The sequence below is a fragment of the Scleropages formosus genome, chromosome 6 (assembly GCF_900964775.1).
Source record: "Scleropages formosus chromosome 6, fSclFor1.1, whole genome shotgun sequence".
Lineage (NCBI taxonomy): Eukaryota > Metazoa > Chordata > Actinopteri > Osteoglossiformes > Osteoglossidae > Scleropages > Scleropages formosus.
This window is the reverse complement of record NC_041811.1, coordinates 35,601,860-35,622,999: the sequence shown is the minus strand read 5'-3', so window position 1 is coordinate 35,622,999 and position 21,140 is coordinate 35,601,860.

Genomic DNA, 21,140 nt, shown 5'->3' with positions numbered 1-21,140 from the left:
TCGGGTTGCCTGTATTGTGACGTTTGTGCCTTGCAAGACTTTCGCCTGTCCTTGACTTCGTGTATGTCCTGTCCTATGAACCTTGCTGAAAGCTTAAAACCAACCCACGACTGGGTCCATTACCTACCTGTCTCCAGCCTGTTTGTTTCAAACATGACAGATGGAGAGAAAGAACTATCAAAATTATACGAGAACAGGTTTGTTAATCAATGAGAAAGCTCTCCAATGGTCACCAGGAAGTATCTTCTCAAGATCTGGGAAGCCCTGGCTTTCCTGGTCCAGTGAATCAGGTCCATCATTCCTTGAATGGCAGTTTTGACTCTAAACCCAAAACAGAATCGACACTCCTGTGGACGGATCAGACAGGAATCAGAACTGCCCTGGAACAAGATGTGTGGAAAACACTCTTAGGAGTGTGTGTGTATGTTGGGGGACAAGAATTACCGAAACTGGGACTTTAAAGGCCTTTCTCTGAAAGGATAATAATGGAACACAACGTGTCAAAAAACTAAAATGTAATTGTTGCAAGTTTTGTTCGGTGTGCTCTCATGTTGGTGAAGTATTGATTACATGACCTTTGTATATGATGTGTTCTGAGCGTGTACTTTGTTACCTTTGTTAAGTATAATTAATTTACTACTTCTCTAATGCATAGATGGCTGCGCCAACAGGTTATAGGCCCAGGAGAGAAGTTGGTAACAAATGGAGTAGACTGTGTTTCGACGGAGAAGAAAAGAATTACGGACTTTCTGAAACAAAGTTTTTGGGGCACCTGCGTTTGCTGGGACTGAAAGAGACCATATTGAAAGTTCCCACACCGAGTGATAGAGAAAATGCGGACAATGATGAGAATGACGACACTGATAAAAATGAAGAAGCCTATGCGGAATTGATTCAGTTTTTGGATGATAAAAGTCTTTCCCTTGTAATGAGACAAGCCGCAGATGACGGAAGAAAGGCTCTGCAGACACTGAGAAGCTACTATGCTCTAGGCAAAGGGAAGCCACAAATTATTAACCTGCGTACAGAATTAACATCCCTTCAGAAAAAGCCAAATGAAACCGTTACGGATTCCATTATTTGGGCAGAAACGGCCGTTACAGCTCAGAGGAATGCTGAGGAGACGCTTAGTTGTGGACTGTTGATTGCAACGATTCTTAAAGGTTTGCCAGAATCATTTAAACCATTTGCAGTACATGTAACACAGAGTGATGAAAATATGACTTTTGCAGAAGTTTTGAAAACACTGAAAAATATGCTAGTTCAAATGACTACAACATTATGAAAGCGAGTGGTACAACTTTTGAGAAAGGAGGGAGAGAGAGAAACGCAGACCCTGACATTACGTGTTATAGTTGTGGTCAAACAGGACATAAAGCCCGGAGATGTCCAAATGAACGTTGTAAAAGTCAAACACAGTGGTGTAGTTATTGCAAAAGCTCAACACACAAAGATGCATCTTGCAGATGCAAAAGGAGAGATAACGTAAAACAAGCGACGGATACAGAGGACGCAGATGAACATGCATTTGTCTTCAAAACGAGTGATTATCAACTAGACAGACTGAAACATAAAGGGCTAATGGTTGATACAGGAGCAACATCGCACATAATTACCGACATCGGAAAGTTTAAGAAATTTGATGATACGTTCCAAACAGGAAAACATTTCATTGAGTTTGCAGACGGGACAAGAGCGAGTGGCATTGCGTTAAAAAGAGGTGACATGGAGATATGTTTGATTAACAGTGAAGGAAAGCAAGTGAGCACAATGCTGAAGAAAGCGCTGTACATTCCTTAGTATCCGCAAGACATATTCTCTGTTAAAGCAACGACTGCCAATGGAGCTTCTGTTAATTTTCGACAAGAATATGACGAGCTCATTCACAAAGATGGCATGAGATTTGAAATAAAAGAGTATTATAGATTGTACTATCTAAACACTGTAGATATGGGAGAAAATTATTGTAACGGCTGTTACGATATTCAAACTTGGCATGAAATCCTCGGCCACTGCAACTATGATGATGGTTCCAAGTTGCCAGATATAGTGGAAGGAATGGAAATCAAAGGGAAGAGTGACAAGTCTAAACTGAACGGTGAAGTTTGCACACAAGGAAAATTTGTGCAAAGCAGGAACAGAGAACCCGATGCACGTGCCAAAGTCCCACATGAACTTATGCGCACAGACTTGGCTGGTCCTATTCAACCAGAGGCTAAAGATGGTCACAGGTATGCACTTGTATTTACTGATGATTTCTCAGGCACAAGATTTGTTTACTTCCTGAAATCTAAAAGTGACTCTGTAAAGGCGACTGAAAAATTCCTAGCAGACATTGCTCCTTATGGTACTGTAAAGTGCATTAGGTCAGATAATGGCACTGAATTCACAGCAACAGATTTTCGGTCATTGCTAAGCAAAAATCGCATTAAACATGAGACCTCTGCACCATATTCACCCTACCAAAACGGTACTGCTGAAAGAAGTTGGCGAACATTGTTTGAAATGGCCAGATGCATGCTCATTGAGAGTCAATTACCAAAAGAGCTGTGGACTTATGCTGTGATGACTGCTGCAATAATTCGCAACAGATGCATTAATAACAGAATGAAGCAGACTCCATACTACATGCTGACAAGAAGAAAACCGGATCTTTCAAAGATGAGAGTTTTTGGATCAATGTGTTATGCATACAAACACAACAAAAAGGAGCTAGATTCATGCTGTGAAAAGAGAATATTTGTTGGGTATGACAAGAATAGCCCTTCATACCTAGTTTATTACACAGACACTGGAAAAGTCCGTAAACACAGGCTTGTAAAATTCTTCAAGAAATGTGCTGTCGAGCAGCAAACTTGAACTGACCCACAAATACCAGATGAGGATGTCTATGGGGGAAATTGTTTGCCATCTAAGGTAACAACAAACATCACTGAACAGAGTTCAGGGAAGTTCCAAGAGAGTGGAGACGAAACAGATCTTCAAAATGATGATCAGACTGAAGATATTCAGAACAGATGCAACCCCAAAAGGAACAGGAAAGCTCCCCAATACTTATCTGACTACGTAACTGATACTGAAGATGATGATCAGATATTTACTAACATTGACTACTGTTACAGAATGTGTAACACTCTCTAACACAAACCTTCAAGTAAGCCATGGGCTCAACCAAATCACAGGTCTGGATTAAAGCCATGGAAGAAGAGATGGATTCTCTAAAAGAAAATTAAACTTTCACATTGATGGCTCTACCCGAAGGCAAACATGCAGTGGGGGATAGAAGGGTCTTTGCAATTAAGAACAATGCAGATAACAGTGAAACTTATAAGGCAAGATATGTTGCTAAAGGTTATAGTCAAGTAATGGGAAGAGACTATAAGGAACCATTTTCTCCGACGGCAAATATCACATCAAATTCGTGTCTTGATGCAAATGGCAGCACAGTATGACCTTGTTCTACACCAGATGGCTGTAAAGACGACTTACTTACATGCTCCAATTGATTGTGAGATCTATGTGGAACAGCCAGAAGGTTTTGAGGTAAAATCAGATACTGGTGAAAAACTTGTCTGTAAACTAAACAAGTCATTGTATGGTCTGAAACAGTCAGGTAGAAACTGGAATAAGGTACTGCATGATTACCTGAGTGAAAATGACTTCATGCAAAATCCTGCAGACTCTTGTGTCTACAGCAAACAAACTGAAAAAGAGAGAGTGATACTAATAGTCTGGGTTAATGATCTGATTATTGCTTCTAGTAGCAACGAGTTAGTAAATGATGTGAAAAGGATGCTGACAGCTAAATTCAAGATGAAAGTCCTTGGTAAATTGAAACATTTCCCAGACATTGCTTTTGAGCAAATGGATGGAGTTGTAAAGATGAATCAAAAAGGGTACATCTCAAAAATACTGGAAAGGTTCAATATGTCGAATTGTAAATCCAGGTCAACCCCATGCGAACAAAAGCTAGAGTATAACAGTGATGGAAACTCTGTAAACCACACAAAGTATCGTGAAGCAGTGGGTAGTCGGATTTATCGAATGACATGTACTAGACCAGATCTTAGTTGGGTTGTCAGTAAACTGTCTCAATCTATGTCAAAACCAAATGAGCAATACTGGAGTACAGTGAAGCATGTGATGAGGTATTTGAAGAGTACGCTAAACCAAGAACTGTCTTACAAGAAGAGTAGTGAGAAGCTGAATCTTACAGCATACAGCGATGCTGACCTCAACTTTGCTTTTCGATTCCGATTTGGCTTTATTAAACGTCTGTTTACGAAACTCTGCACTTGAGTCCGCCCTCAAGAAGCGTAACCATGACATGCACATTATTTTAATATAATATAAAAGTTATAAAGGAATGATGAAAATACACAAAGTGTAAAATCTAAAGTCTAAAATATGTATTTTATGCTGAACTAAAAACCGTCTTGAATTCAGAGCTGTTTCCTGCTATAAGCAGAACAAATGGTTCTTTTGGGGTCTGAAGCCACTGGGGGAACCAGTGACTTTACATTTACATTGACATTTATTTCATTGACATTTTTCTCCAAAGTAACATAGATCTTGGAGAAAAATACAAAAAGTGTGTTTCATCAACAGAAGGAGCGATTTGGGTTCAGACATTTGATTCTGGAGTACAGTCCATTTGTCACATTCCATCATATGAACCAGTGTAAGTCACTCCAGTAGCTGCATAAAGGTTTATTCATTATTCAACAAGTAGTTACTTTTAAAAAATTATTAAAAATAAACATTTATCATGCACTAATGAGATCAATGGAGAAGTGAGTGAGTGAGAAGTGACTTTTTTCCCCTAATAGCATTCTCTGTTTTTTACAAAAATCTCAGTTCAGTACATTGTTTTGGTGAAAGTTCTGTGTCAAACAAAAGCCTAGAAAAATGTTATATCTATTTCTTTATTCAAAAGTTCAAAAACCTATTTTTCCTCTAAAGTGACTTTTAATTATTTTACCCATCTGGGTACTTTTAGTGGAACAATTTAGAATGAGTACCTCACTCAAGGGTACAACAGCTGGAGGTGGGATTTAAACCTGCAACTTTTACATCCAAAAGGAGCAGCTCTAACCACTACACTACCAGCCACCTCTGTTCATTTCTCTTGTGTTTTATCTTTTTCTTTATTAAAAAGTTTTTCTGATCAAAATAAAGGGAAGGGTTCTTTCTATGAAGTTTTCATTCCCTGGTGGGGGGCCCAAGTACAATATTTCTTAGGCCCCCAAACTGTTCAGAAACAGGCCTGCTGTAACTAACAGAAAAGTGAGTTCATGGACAAAAACACAAGATGAACACTGAGTGTTTAGAGATGCTGGACACAGACAAGAATGGAACAAAGACTGGAGACATTGTTCTCTTCAGAGATGGGGGGACAGTGGACTCTATTCAGGTTCTGCAAGGAGGGTGCTGGTGCTCCTTATATCTATGCTGTTCTCAGGTGCAGGTTTTTTTTGGTCTGGACCATCACAGGGGATGCGACACATAAGTTGTAAATGGAAATGACAAGTCAGCAGTGTTACAGCTTCCCAAGGAAATCATAGTAAAGTTCATGGAAGGAGCTGCTCAAGCTGTACTGTGTTGTATTATATTACACTGTTGCTCTGAACCAAAAACTCTGCCTTGATGTTTAAAAGTTGTCATATTTTCTCATTTCCTCTCTCCACCTGCATGATTTCCAAATATTGATTTTCTTTAGTTACCAAAATTGGTTTGTGAAATTTACACTACAAAAGAACATGAAATAATTTAAAAAACTAAACTGTGAATGAAAAATAAAATAAAATAAGACGTGAAAAAAAGAATTTTAAAAACTGTGTGGAGTTGGGGGGGGAATCTGGGTTGAAAACATATTTTACACATTACATCATTCCTATTATAAGCAAAAAATCCTAGAATAAATATAGCAATGTTTTTTAAATGGTATCTGAAGAGATATCACCTTAACACCACATGTCCTACCTCTCTGTGTCACTTGTACTTGAAGAGAGGAATCTGATCCTGTTGCCCCCACCCTCTTTTGTAACACATACAGGAGGGTTATTTGCATGGAGGAAACACTTTGCATTAACAGCACATGCTTTAGTGTCCTGTTACTCTTTATAGTTCTGTCGGTTTAACTCTTCACGACTGACAGCCGTCTTTCATGGCAAAATATCCCTCAACAATAATGAATTTTATTACAGCTCTCATCTTGGCACTGCTCTTCAGATTTCATAGTAAGTGTATGAACTTAGAGGGGGTGCGGTGGCGCAGTGGGTTGAACCACAGTCCTGCTCTCCGGTGGGTCTGGGGTTTGAGTCCCGCTTGGGGTGCCTTGCGACGGACTGGCATCCCGTCCTGGGTGTGTCCCCTCCCCCTCCGGCCTTACGCCCTGTGTTACCGGGTAGGCTCCGGTTCCCCGTGACCCTGGATGGGACAAGCGGTTCTGAAAATGTGTGTGTGTGTGTGTATGAACTTATACTTATGCACAAAAGCCATCTTAACTAGATGATGGATTCACTTTTTAAACAATATAACTGAAATCGTTGCCATAATATAATGCTGTACATTTTGTTGCAGAATCTGAAGGACAAATTACTGTAACCCAGACACCTGCAGTGAAAGCTGTTCTTCAGGGAGACACAGTTACTGTAAACTGTAAAACCAGCAGTCCAGTAAATGGTGCAGGATCCTCTATTCCTCGTATGGCCTGGTACCTACAGAAACCTGGAGAACCTCCTAAGCTCGTCATCTATGATGCTACTAAACGTTACCATGGAATTCCAGATCGATTCAGTGGCAGTGGATCTAGTGCAGACTTCACTCTGACCATCGGTGGAGTCCAGGCTGAAGATGCAGGACATTATTACTGTCAGAGTTTACACTACCCTAATAGTGTCTGGGTGTTCACACAGTGTTATAGAGCCGTACAAAAACCTCCTCAGTCACACTTTACAGTTATTGCACTGCTGCACCTGGGACCCCCTGCAGCTGCTCAGGAGACAAAATTGACAGAACACCTACAGAAAGAGTATAAACTGTTTTCTGTTAGGGACATAAAATATTTAAGGGGATAAAGAGATGTATTATTCCTAAAGAATAATAGAAATGATACTATTCCATTTTCATTGCAGTCACAGGATTTACACACGGACCTTCTCACTCCATAGATTGCAGCTCCCTCTCTGTCCTTCTCCCTGCCCCTGTGCTGCACAGACAACTCATCTGGACATTTGAGTGACCTCTCTGCTGTCAGTCCACCATAGGAATCGAGTATACCTTGACATGTTCATCTCACACCTCATTACTGCTTATTTTTGGGTAGACAGATTTTATTTTTCATGCCATTTTCAGTCCCATTCACTGGTTAATGTACATAAACAAATGTGTTTCAGAACAATTTCCATTTATCAGTAATAATCATACATCACATGTAGTTCTTACCTCAGTGTCCTGTAACCTGAGAGTGGTCTTCCTAACCTTACCTCGTCTGGTAACCTGTAGTCCTGCTCTGTAATGTTGTCCATGAGCCTTTGAGCAGGATAACTGGTCTTAGTTGAGCTCATCTTCTCAAACCCGAGTCCAAGCTGCGTTGAGAGTCTGACCTGTTCACTGGTAGCTGTGACAGTAATGGTTGAGTTCTCTGTTCTTCCTTTTACAAAATTGCTTGACAGTTGTCATGATTTCCTCCAGGAACTCAGACGTCAGACCCAAGTGCGGAGCTCAGGGTGTTTTATTATCGGAAATCCAAAACTCGTTGTCCGAAAAAGCAGGCAGGGGTCACCAAGGCGCGAACCTAGGCAAAAGAAAGACGTAATCTAAAGACAGACTGGAAGTTGAGGAAATACTGGGAAGACTTGTAGACACGGGAGAAGGGTTCAGGAACAAGGACAAGGAGACAGGGAAGCAGGGGTGAGTAGGAGAGCAGATGCAATACACAAGCAGCTAGCAAGGCTGAACTAAGGTTCCGCGTCCTGCTGTGCTCTGAGCTCCCTTTTATACGAGCGTCGCATAATCCACCACAGGTGAAAGTGAAGGGCGTGACAGTACCCCCCATCCATGAGCGGCACTGGCCGCTCTGTGGCGGCTGGGGGGTACCCTCGGGGCCTGGGCACGGGACGGTCCAGATGGTCCCACTGGAAGGCAGAGATCAGATCAGGGTCCAAGATATCATGAGCAGCCACCCAATAGTGTTCCTCCGACCCATAAGCCTCCCAGTTCACCAGGTATTGGAAAACACCACCCTGATGATGGGAATCCAGTAAGGTCCGCACCGCATAGGTGGGGGCATCCCCGACATGCAAGGGAAGGGGTGGGGGTGAGTCAAGCTGAGGTTGGTGTAGGCATGTGGTGCAGGGCTTGAGAAAGGATGCATGGAACGTAGGGCGCACCCATAAGTGTGGGGGCAGCTGGAGTCGGTAGGACACAGGAGAGATTCGGCAAAGGACCTTGCATAGACCAATGTATCGGGGGCTGAGTTTCGTTGACAGGTAGGCACCACAAAGGCCTTTGGTGGACAGTCAGACCCTCTATCCGGGTACAAAGAAGAGCAGACATCTGCGGTGGTCAACCTGTCATTTGACCTGATCCTGGCTGAGGAGTAGGTGCCTTTGGATGGTCCGCCACACTTCTGCCTTGGCCTGGTACCAGACATCCACCGCTGGTACATCACTGGAGCCAGGATGCCAGGGAAACAGTAAGGGTTGGTATCCTAACACACACTGGAAAGGAAAATATCCCCTGGTCAAAGAATTGTGTGCATATTCAGCCCAAGTTAAGTATCGCACCCACTATTGTGGTTTATCTGCACAATAGCTGCGAAGGAACCGACTGATGTCCTGTTGGAGCTGCTCTACCTGTCCATTTGCCTAAGGATGGTACCCCGACGTTAGGCTTACAGTCACTCCCAACTTCCGCCAGAAGTCCTTCCACAGCCTGGAGGTGAAATGAGGTCTGCGGTCAGACACGATGTCCTCTGGCAAGCCAAAGAGGCGAAAAAATGTGAAGGAAGAGGAGCTTGGCTGTCTCCAGGGCTGTAGGGAGCTTGGGCAGAGGTACCAAACAGCAGGCCTTGGAAAACCTATCAACGATGGTCTGTATGGTGGTCTTACCTTCGGAACTGGGGAGGTCTACGAGGAAGTCAAGGGCAATGTGGAACCAGGGGCAATTAAGCACCTGAAGGGGTTCCAGGAGTCCCATAGGCCTCTGCGTCGAGGGCTTGGCTTGGACGCAGGTCCTGCAAGCCCGAACGAACTCTTGCGTATCCTCTTACAGGGACAGCCACAAGAAATGTTTCTGCAAGAGGGCCTGCGTCTTGCTGAACCCTGGGTAACTGGCCGAGGGATGATTGTGGGCCACTGCAGAATAGTGGGTCACATGCTGGTGGGATCATATTGTTTTCCAGCGGGCTAACCCAGCGGTTCAGGTTCCGCTGCCTGGGATCGGGCAAGGTTTTGGTCGAAGTACCATTGGACCGGTGCTACGATACAGTTCTTAGGTAGGATGAACTCTGGGATTCGTTCGGCGGGCTCTTGCTCATACATTCGTTAGAGGGCATCAGCCTTGGTGTTCTTGCTGCAGGCCTGTAATTCCAGTGAAATTAAAGTGAGTAAAGAAGAGGGCCCACCTGGCTTGTTGGGGGTTCAAACATTGAGCAGTCTGTAGATACTCTAAGTTCTTGTGGTCAGTGAAGATGGCAAAGGGGTGTCTGGCCCCCTCGAGCCAGTGCCTCCACTCTTCAAGGGTCAGTTTGATCATCAGGAGCTCCCAATTTCAGATGTCGTAGTTCCGTTCGGCCTGGGACATCTTTTAGAAAAGAAGGCCAAAGAAAACAGCTTGGCAGGGGTCCCTTGGCATTGGGAGAGCATGGCGCCCACCACTGTCTCAGAGGCATCAACCTCCACGACAAACGGTGACTCTGGATCAGGGTGACGGAGGATGGGTGCCGAAGTGAATCGGTTTTTCAGGGCATCGAAGGCTTGGTGAGCCTCCTCTGTCCAGGAGAGTTGAGCCTTCTTGCTGGCTGTTAGCACAGTCAAAGGGGCAGCTATGGTACTGAAATCTCTTATAAAGCAGCAAAAAAGTTTGCAAATCCCAGGAACCATTGCAGGGCCTTCACAGTCGTAGATTATTAGATTAGATTAGATGATTTCACAGAACACATTATGTGAGGAATAGGCAAAAATCAACATGAGAGCCTCCTCAATGCCTTGTTTTCTCCCAGAGAAACCCTGAAACTTTGACCCGTAATGAAAAACCCTGATAGAATTTGTAGAGAAATGTATTTCAAGCACTCAGTCTAGACACTGTTTTTGTAAATCTCTCCAGTTTCATAAATTCAATGAAATTTGATCAAATTTGTAAAAGAACTAGAACAAGAACAGCAAAGAATTGAACTTATTGTGTACAGAGTCAAACACAGCAGGTAAATCCAACAGGGAGGGAGGGACAGACAGACGGATGGACGGACGGACGGACGATTTTCTGTTCAACTTTCCCCATAGTGAGAGTGATGGACGCTTTTTCCTAAAACAGCAGGAGGGGCTGCAGCAGAAAGAAGTGCTGGAGTCACACAAAAGGGTAACCTGGTGTAACTCTGGGGAATTTGGGAAATGTCTAATTGGGGGCCTCATGGTGACATATAGGAGCTACTGGAGGGATGTGAACCAGCATGAAGATTGACTGAAGGCCTCAATGCCATCTGAAAAAAAGCATGAAAAGAAACAGAAATATTTCCAGCTGGCCAGTTCTTTCAAAAGAGGAGCAAATACATGAGCTTAGGAACCAGAGTCTGCCATGACATCCACACCAGCCAGCAAGCGTTCCCAAATGCCGTCTCCTTTGCTCCCACGTCATCAGGAGTCGTTGCAGTTTTACCCACCGCAGATCCCCAGCTCGTCATGCCTATGAGGTATGATAGAACACCCGAAAAGTGCTGGGGTTTTCTCCGGCAACGTGAGCTGGTATTCGCGAACCAACACCAGGCGTTTCAGACAGACATCAGTAAGATTACTTACTTAATTTCCCTGCTGACGGGTCCTGTGCTGGACTGGGCAACAGCGGTGTGAGAGAGCAAGAAGACTATCTTCTTTGAACATTTCATTGTACGGTTTCGGCAGTGTTTAACCACCCACTGACGGTGCGTGCCGCCAGTGACAGACTCATGACCATCCAGCAGGGGAACCGGACCATGGCTGCCTACTCCCTGGAGTTCCGGACGCTGGCAGAGGAGAGTGGCTGGAACCAAGTGCCTCTCCTGGCCGTGTTCTGCCACGGTCTGGACCCCAGTTCAGGCAGAGCTGGCCTTCCGCGGGGAGGATTGGACCCTGGACCGTTTTAATGATAATGCCATCCTCATTGACAACCTTGCTAGGGAACACCTGCCTCGTCCGGGGTCGACCCCAAAGGAAATAGAGAAGCCCACGGAGGCTCCGGAACCTATGCAGCTGGATAAGGGGCGCCTCCCGTCGAAGGAGCGTGTGTGACGGCTGCGAAACCAGTTGTACCTGTACTGTGGGAAAGCAGGACACTTCCGCTCAAGTTGCCCCGAGAGGCCCCTCAGCAAACCGCGCCAGGGAGCCCAGGTGAATGCCACCCGCCTCTTTGACGCTCTCTTAACCGTGTTGCTAGAAGCGAGGTGGGGTTCCTCGTGCATAGAAGCCCGCGCGATGGTTGATTTGGGAGCTGCGAGTTGGTTTATGGATATTGACTATGCGCTGTCCCACAGTATACCAATACGGGAGTGTGAGGTGGTCTACCGGATAAATGCCCTGGACGGACAGCCACTGGGCACAGGTAGGGTGGAGAAACGAACCGAGCCATTACGGGTCCGAATAGGGGTCTGCCACATGGAGGATCTCGTGTTCTACCTGATCAAGGCACCGGACACAACCGTAATCTTAGGCTTCACTTGGTTGGCAAAGCACGACCCCATTTTTTCATAGAGTATGGGGGAACTGGTAATCTGGGGACTGCACTGTAATGCCTCATGTTTCGCCATACCTTGTCGGGCCACCTCCGTCAAAAGTCCTGATACGACTGATCCATTTGTAATTCCCTCAGAATACCAAGATCTGGCTAAGGTTTTTAGCAAGGGTAAGGTCACTGTCCTGTCGCCACACAGGCCCTGGGACTGCACTATTGACCTGTTGCCAGGCTCTAACCCACCAAGGGGCCGTATATACCCCCTGTCCCTGCCCGAACAGAAGGTGCTCCAGGACTACGTCAAGGAGGCCGTAGCTTCGGGGTTCATTCGGCCGTCCCACCTCCCCTGCATCCGCCAGGTTCTTCTTTGTTGCTAAGAAGGATGGAGGGCTATGCACCTGTATTGATTATCGGGGGCTTAACGCGATCACTGTAAAATACCCACACCCCTTGCCACTGATCACCGCATCCCTGGAACAGGTATACAGCGCCCATGTGTTCACAAAGCTGGACGTGCGAAGCGCGTACAACCTGATCCGTATCAGGGAGGATAATGAGTGGAAGACCGCATTCAGTACCTCCCTGGGTCACTATGAATATCTCGTTATGCCGTTTGGGCTGTCGAATGCGCCCTCTGTGTTCCAGGTGTACGTGAACCATGTCTTGGGGGATCTGGTGAACCAGGGGGTATTGGTGTATCTGGATGATATATTGATTTATTCACCTACGATGGCCCAACATGTCCACCTGGTCAGGCAGGTCCTGTCCCGGCTACTGGAAAACTGCCTATATGTGAAGGGATAAAAATGTCTGTTTCATCAACAGCAGGTCGCATTCCTCGGCTTCACACTGAGCAAGGAGGGGGTGGCAATGGTCCTCGGGAAGGTGCAAGCAGTCCTGGAGTGGCCCCAGCCCATGTCCGTCAAAGTCCCGCAGAGGTTTTTGGGGTTTGCCAATTTCTACCGATGATTCATTCGGGGCTTCAGCTTGATGGCCGCCCCATTCATGCCCCTGGTGCGAGGACGCAAGACGAGACTGGAGTGGACCGCGGAGGCACAGATGGCCTTCCAAGTCCTGAAGGAAAGGTTTACCACAGCCCCGATCTTACGGCACCCTGACCCCACTCTCCCATTCGTGGTGGAGGTGGATGCCTTGGAAACTGGGGTCGGGGCTGTCCTCTCCCAAAGACAAGGTAACCCGCCCAAGCTTCACCCTTGTGCCTATTTTTCCACAAAACTGTCAGTGGCGGAATGGAACTACGACATCAGCAACAGGGAACTCCTGGTGATCAAGCTAGCCTTGGAGGAGTGGCTACATTAGTTGGAGGGGGCAGCGCACCCATTCCTCGTGCTGATGGACCACCGAAACCTGGAGTATCTGCAGGAGCCTATCTAAGACTATCTGTGCTGTGGGCCCTATTTTTCACCAGATTTCGATTCACGGTAACTTACCGACCAGGGTCCAAGAATAGCAAGGCAGACGCCCTGTCCAGAATGCACAGCCGAGACCCAGACCCAACAGAACCAGCCCCCATCCTGCCAGAACAGTGGGTGGTGGCTCCAGTGAGTTGGAACCTCCACCAAGAACTCCAGGACGCTCGCCAGGACAACCCTGGGCCGCCGAACCAACCGGAGGGTAAGGAGTATGTCCCAGTCAGGCTCCGGTCATCTCTTTTACAGTGGGCACACGACTCACCAGTAGCAGGACATCCCGGAGCGAGGCGGACCCTGTCTTTCATCCACGGCCCTTATTGGTGGCCGTCCGTGGAAGAAAATGTGTAGAGGCATGTGAGACGTGTGCCCTAGCTCGGACTCCCAATCAGAAGCCATCCGGTCTCTTGGAACCCTTGCCCGTCCCAGCACGTCCCTGGTTTCACATCTTGATCGACATCCTGGTGGACATACCCCTGTCACAAGGTAACACCGTAATACTCAATGCCCTGGACAGGTTTTCCAAGGCGTGTCGCTTGATACCCCTGCCATAGCTCCCGACTGCGTTAGAAACCGCAGAGGCTTTGTTCCATCATGTTTTCTACCTGTACGGCTTTCCGGAAGACATCCTCTCAGACCGTGACCCACAATTCACCTCGCGACTGTGGAAGGCCTTCTGGCGGAGACTCGGTGTGGCAGTGAGTCTGACCTCAGGGTATCACCCAGAGGCACACGGCCAGGTCGAGAGGCTACACCAAGACCTGGGTTGGTACCTCCGATTGTACTGCAACTGCAAACAGCACCAGTGGTCCAGGTATCTGCCCTGGGTGGAGTACACACACAACTCTCTGCCCCATTCTTCCACTGGCATCTCCCCTTTCCAGTGTGTCCTAGGTTACCAGCCACCCCTGTTTCCCTGGCACTCGGAACAAACTGAAATTCTAGCAGTGGACGAATGGTACCGAAACAGGACCTGTGTCTTCCTTCGTCCCCCCGGGTGCACTTGTCGTTTCACGTATCTCTGCTCAAGCTCTACAAGACGTCTCACCTGCAGGCCCCGGTGGTATCCGAGCCGCCCCCGCTAATAAAGGTGGACGAGTCCCCAGGATACCAGGTGAAGGTGCTCCTGGATTCCCGTCGCCGCCCAAGGCCGCCTGCAATACCTGGTTGATTGGGAAGGTTATGGCCCAGAGGAGCGCTGTGGGTGCCGGCTGACTGATATCCTGGACCCAGACTTTATCTTCTCCTTTCATAGGGACCACCTGGATCGCCAGCGTCTAGGCCCTCGGGGCCGCCCTCTTCTCTCTTGGCGGGTGACTGGAGCCACCCGTAGAGGGGGGATACTGTCATGCCCCCGACAATGAGCAAAGCAGCAACACCCTGCCGACAATCAAGGAGACGCAGGATAAAAGGAGCTCCGCATCCACACACCGATGCGGATTCTTGTAATCACCTTGCGCCTTGCAGTCTCAGTATTCCTGTCTCTAGCCTGTCTACTGTTCCTAACCTTAGCCTGTTCTCCTCGACCACAATTTGGATTTCCCGGTTTGTGACGTTTGCACCACGAAAGACCCTCACCTGTCCCCCGACCTTCGTTTCGCCTGTCCCTGAAACCTGGTTACTTGAATAAAACTCACCCGCACTTGGGTCCTATACTCACCTGTCTCCAGTATCTGTCCCATGACACTTTTCTTCCAGCCAAAATAAGAGAAATAGTTTACCTTCTGCTCTTCAATTTCTTGTTCAATGGCAATATGTCTGTATATTCTTGTGTAGTTTTGTTTTAGAATTATGACACTTATAAAGACCTTTGAACTGTGTGATATTGTGACCTGCATTAACAGAGCACTAATGTAAACTCTCCAAATCTTCCACCCAAACTTCTGTTGATATTTACATATTTTTCAAACACATATCTGACAAGTCTGCATCAAAATCTCTCTTTCTGTTCATATAACGCACTCATGGTATTTTTCTCTGAGATGTACAGCGCTTCAGAGAAAAGCATCTGTGAGATGAATAAATGTAAATGTCAATGATAAAGTCAGAAGATGTTTAAAAAATAAATTGATCTTTAAAAAGATTAAAATAGATTATGGATCCTAAACTGTAACCAGCTGAAGGTGTCAGTCTTTCAATGTAAAAAAAAAAAAAAATCTTATAATGTCAGCACCAGAGACAGCTCCCTGTTTCCAGAACCAGCAGCACCAGAAACTGTCCTGTTGCAGCTCACCTGAACCACATTGAATTCAGCAGCAGGAAATAAAAGGACCAAAATAAGACAATAAGGAGCAGAATGGGGACCACGAGGACAACTGTTTGCCGACATGTTGACTCTGAGGAGACAAGACTCGGTCTCAACAACGCCTGTGTCTGGGATCACAACAGGACTGTCGTGGATGAAAATCTGAATTTCCTTTGCATTTTAGTTTATTTTTTTCTGTGCTTTAACTGCAAAATGAAAAATTCTAACAACATGACTAAGTATGTGGTGGCACAGTGGTGCAGTGGGTAGTGCTGCTGCCTTAGTGGACCTGGGCTGTTTGGGCATCAATTTGAATCCAGCTCAGTGTGTGTGGAGTTCTCATGTTCTCCCTGTGTTTGCAAAGGTTTAATCTCCTGGTTTCTTCCCCCAGTTGACATGCACTTCAGAAGAACGGGGTTAGTTCGTTCTTGTTCTACTGTATTTTTCACATATTTTATTTAATATGTTTCAATGACCCTGTTCAGCAGTGTTTCGGTTCACGCTCCATCTTCTCGGAACGTATCCTCAGCACTAACCAGAGTATCACTGTGTTACTGTTTGGGCATCTCAACTTTACCGTGACATTCCTAGTTGTACAGCCCAACACAGCAGACAAATTACAGGTCCGTTCCATATCAGCAAGTGCGTAGCAGAGGGAGTACATTTAGAAGAGGTAAATTATTAAAGACAGCAGATTACTGTAAATATATATACAGTATATATTTTCTGATATTACAAATAACTTGCAATCCTTTCATGAACATACAGTCATCAGACTGTGAGAAACCACTCAGACTGCAGTCGCCGTGAATCCAAGTGCACAATTTTCTCAGCCTTTGATAAAGGGAACTGGTGACAAGTGAGTTCATGGACAAAAACACAAGATGAACACTGAGGGTTTGGAGATGCTGGACACAGACAAGGATGGAACAAATACTGGAGACATTGTTCTCTTGAGAGACGGGGGAACAGGGGCCTCTATTCGGGTTCTGCCAGGAGGGTGTTGGTGCTCCTTATATCTGTACTGTTCTGAGATGCAGCTGTTTGGGTCTGGACCACCTCAGGGGATGCGACACATCAGCTGTAAATAGAAATGACAAGTCAGCAGTGTTATGGCTTCCCAAGGAAATCATTGTAAAGTTCACGCAAGGAGCTGCTTAAACTGTGCTGTGTTGTATTGTAATACACTGTTGTACTGAACTAAAGACTCTGCCTTGATCGTTAAAAAGTTGTCATTTTTTTCTCATTTCCTCTCTCCACCTGCATGATTTCCAATATATTGTTTTCTTTTTCCCAAAATTGGTTTGTAAAATTTACATAACAAAAGAATATAATAATTTAAAAACTAAACTGTGAGTAAAAAAGTAAAATAAGCTGTGATAAAATTAAAAAATAAACTGTGTGGGGTTGGGAGGAATCTGGACTGTGAACATATTTTACTCATTACACCATTCCTACCATTACAAGCAAAAATATTGAGCAACTATAATTAATATAGCAGTGTTTTTTAAATGGTATCTGAAGAGATATGACCTCAACACGACAGGTTCTACCTCTCTGTGTCACTTGTACTTAAAGAGAGTGTCACGCCCCCCCATCTCGGAGCAACGAGGATCACCTGTGGTGGATCAAGGGACGGGTGCATCCAAGGGAGGTTCGGAGCACACTCAGACACGGAACCTTGTTCAGCCTTGTTCACTACTCTTCGTGTGCTCACAGACCTACCTGCCTACCTACCTATCTACCTACCTTTCCTGTTCTACCCGTCCTCAACCCTGTTCTCCAGTATCCTCTCTCTTTCTTCTCTTGACTCCTCGGTTTCCACAATCTCCTGCTTGTCTCATGGATTATTGCTTTCAGATTGTCCCATTGGTTATGTTTGTTCATCGGTGACCCTTGGCTTGGTTTGTGACTATGTTCCTTGGATCCCCCTATTAAACACCAACACTCTGCACTTGTGCCTGATGTCTTCCTTTCGGTGTGAAACCATGACAGAAGGTTCTATCTTACATTTGGACCCAGTGGAGCATGAGCTCTTCCAGCATGCGCTCTCCCACCGGGGGCGCTACTGGGAGCGTATGAGCAGGCGCTCAGTTGTCTGACCAACGCGTTTCAGGATTTGGTAAGCACTTTGCAGGCAAAAGGACTGTGCATGCCTACTGATCCGGTCCAGGACGCGCCTACCCCTGCAGCCACTGCTCTGCAACCAAAACATGACCCTCGGCTGGCAACACCGACAACGTATGATGGCACATCGTCCCGGTGCGCGGGTTTCCTGATGCAGGTCGAGCTCATCTTTGCCAGTCTGCCCCAGGTATATTGCTCTGAACAGAACTGGATTACTTACCTGATCTCACTCCTGACCGGTCGGCCACCTGGGGGAGCTGTTCCCAGTGTACTTGAAAGCCCACCTCACTGCAGTGTTTGGTATTCCCTCTGCTGACCAGATCACCAACGAGCGACTCTTGGACCTGGAACAAGGAGACCACGGAGTATGCAGTGGAATTCCAGATCCTGGCGGAGCTCAGCAGCTGGGATAAGAACACCCTGCTGGCCTGTTTTTGGAGTGGACTGAATCCACGGCTGAGAAAGGAACTGGCATTCCGGGGCGAAAGGTGGACACTCAATCAGTTTATCAAGACCACCGTCATGCTTGACAACCTCGCCCGGGACCGCGAGCCCCGCCCGACCTGTTCCGGCGACATGTTCCCCATTGCGGAAAGAATCTGAACCCATGCAGCTAGGGCATGGCTGTCTCACCGCAGTGGAATGGCAGCGTAGGCTCCGAAGCCACCTGTGTCTCTACTGCAGAAACCCAGGGCACCTCCAAGTCGACTGCCCGGTCCGTCCAGAGCCCCACGTGAGTGAAACCCTTAGATGTAACCATCTCGTGGTCCCCATTGTTCTGTCCTGGGGCACTACCACAGTTGAAGCCGAAGCATTTGGTGGACTCAGGGGCTGCAGGTTGCTTTATGGACATCTTGTTTGCGAAGACACATCAGGTTCCCAGATGCATGTGTAAGGTCCGGATGAGAGTGAGCGCCTTGGACGGACAGCCACTGGGAAGGGAGTTTGTGGATACCCAGACCAGACCTGTAAACTTAGGGGGGCACCACAAAGAACAGTTACAGTTTTACCTAACTTCTTTGCCCGAGGTCCCGGTCATTCTCGGTTCCGTTGGCACTCCCTGCACGACCCGGTCTGCAAATGGAGCACAAGAGCTAGTGTCATGGGGGTCGCGATGTTAGGGGGCGTGTCTGTGGTACCCCTGCTATGCCAGTTCTGTCGAGTGGTGCAGACATTCCCCCAGAATATCAGGACCTGGCCGAGGTGATAAGCAAGGAGCAAGTGGCAGTACTTCCTCCACATCAGTCCTGGGACTGCACCATCGATCTCCTTCCTGGGGCGACACCTCCCTGAGGCCAGGTATACCCTCTCTCCATACCCAAGCAACAGGCCATGCAGTGGTACATCGCCGAAGCCCTTTTAGCAGGTATCATATGTCCTTCCACTTCACCTGCTTCGGCAGGTTTCTTTTTTGTTGAAAAGAAGGACGGGGAGGGAAACAGCACAGGTCTTCAGGAGGGACATGTGGAAGGTAGGGTTTACCCACCACTGGGGTGGCAAATGGTGCCTGTAAGAAACCAGAGTAACACAACAGATGAACTTGAATGAGCCGATATACCAAGGACTGAGTTTCTTGGCGGGCAGTTTCAGCTGGAGATCTTTGGTGGACAACCACACTCTCTGGCCTGGCACAAAGGACAGGGGGTGTCGATGCCTGTCTGCTTGTTGCTTGTACCAAAGGCTGCAGTGTTGAAGGTGCTCTCAGACTGTTCGCCAGGTCTCCTCACTTTCCTTTTACCAGTTGTCTACTGCTGGCAGGTCACTAGGATTGGGATGCCAGGGGAACAATGGGGGTTGATACCCCAGCACACAATGGAAAGGTGGGAGCCCTGTGGTCATATGAGACAATGTGTTATGAGCATATTCTGCCCAGGGTAAGTACCGGGTCCATTGCTGTTGTTTATAGCAGCAATAGCAACGCAGGAAACGGCTGATGTCTTGTTATTGCCTTATATTTACATTTACATTTATTCATTTAGCAGACACTTTTGTCCAAAGCGGTGTACAACTCAGTAAAAGTACAATTTATGCATTAAGAGAAAGAGACATAGTTGCAGACATATGACTTACGTAAACCTTATTTGTTACCTACCACTTGCTGCACTGAGGTTCATCGTTCAAGTAGGTGCATAAAATACAGGATAGACAAATCCTGATACCCTCCCACCAATTTTTTTTTTAAATAAACATTCTAAGATACCCAAATAAGCAAGTACAATGCCAGCATAGTGGGTGAATAAAGGTTGTATCAGCCTTTCAACCTGTCCATTGGCCTGAGGGTGACAGCCTGATGTCAGACTCACCATTATGCCCAACTGTTGGCAAAAGGGCTTCGATACTTGGGAAGTGAACTAGGGTCTTCTGTCTGACGTGATGTCTTCTGGGAGGCCATAGAACCTAAATACATGGTTGAAAAGCAGTTCAGCAGTCTCCAAAGCTGTAGGGATTTTGAGGAGTGGGACAAGACGGCATGCTTTAGAAAACCTGTCGAGCACTGTGAGTATGGTGGTCTTACCGTCAGGAGGAGGGAGATCTACAAGGAAGTCGATGGCTACATGGGTCCAAGGACAGTGTCACATCCCACGGGGTCACTGCCCCTCCTGGTCAGACGCGGCGCCATTCAGTGCCGCTAGGTAACACCCATGTATCACCTTACAGTCTCATAGGACACGGAGGTATAAAAGAAGCCAGCGGAGCAGAACCAATTGCGGATTCTTAATCAGTGGTTGTATTGTGCTCTCTTGGCGATTAGTAGTCTCTTGTTCCCTCAGTCTGTTTCCTAGGTGTTCATGTTCCAGTCCCGAGTGCCTGTCCTGTCAGTTCCTGCCTCTTGTTCTCCAGTCCTGGTCCATCGTTCCTGTCCGGTATTTCGTCACGTCTCGGGGTTGCAGTCATACTCACAGAGTAGCGTTTCACTGTTCACCGTAGTTCAAACACCATGTGTGTTTCCTGATCTCGTGTTTCCTGTTTCACTTCCACCGAGTTTCTTACAGTACACACAGTGCACTTTTAACATCACCCTGCACATGAGGTCATTTTACGTTTTGTCCGTGTTCGGACGTAATAGCAACGCGCATCCGTGTCGGACTCCCGTCCGGACGCTACGGACGGATTGTTATCGGCAACGGTTTGAGGAGTCCTGCGGGTTTCTGGTTCGGGGTTTTTGCTTGCGTGCAGGTGACACAGGCGCTGATATAATCCTAGACATATTCTCTGATGGAGGGCCACCAATGCTGTTTCTGAAAGAGGGAGAGTATCTGACTGAGACCAGGGTGCCCTGCCGCTGGGGAGTCGTGGGCTCACTTCAGCAACGTTGAGCGCATGCTTGTAGGTACATACTGCTAACCAGTCAGTTTTTCGGGAGGCCCAGATTCAGTCTCTTGGGCACTCCGCAGGTCCTGTAGGAATTGGCA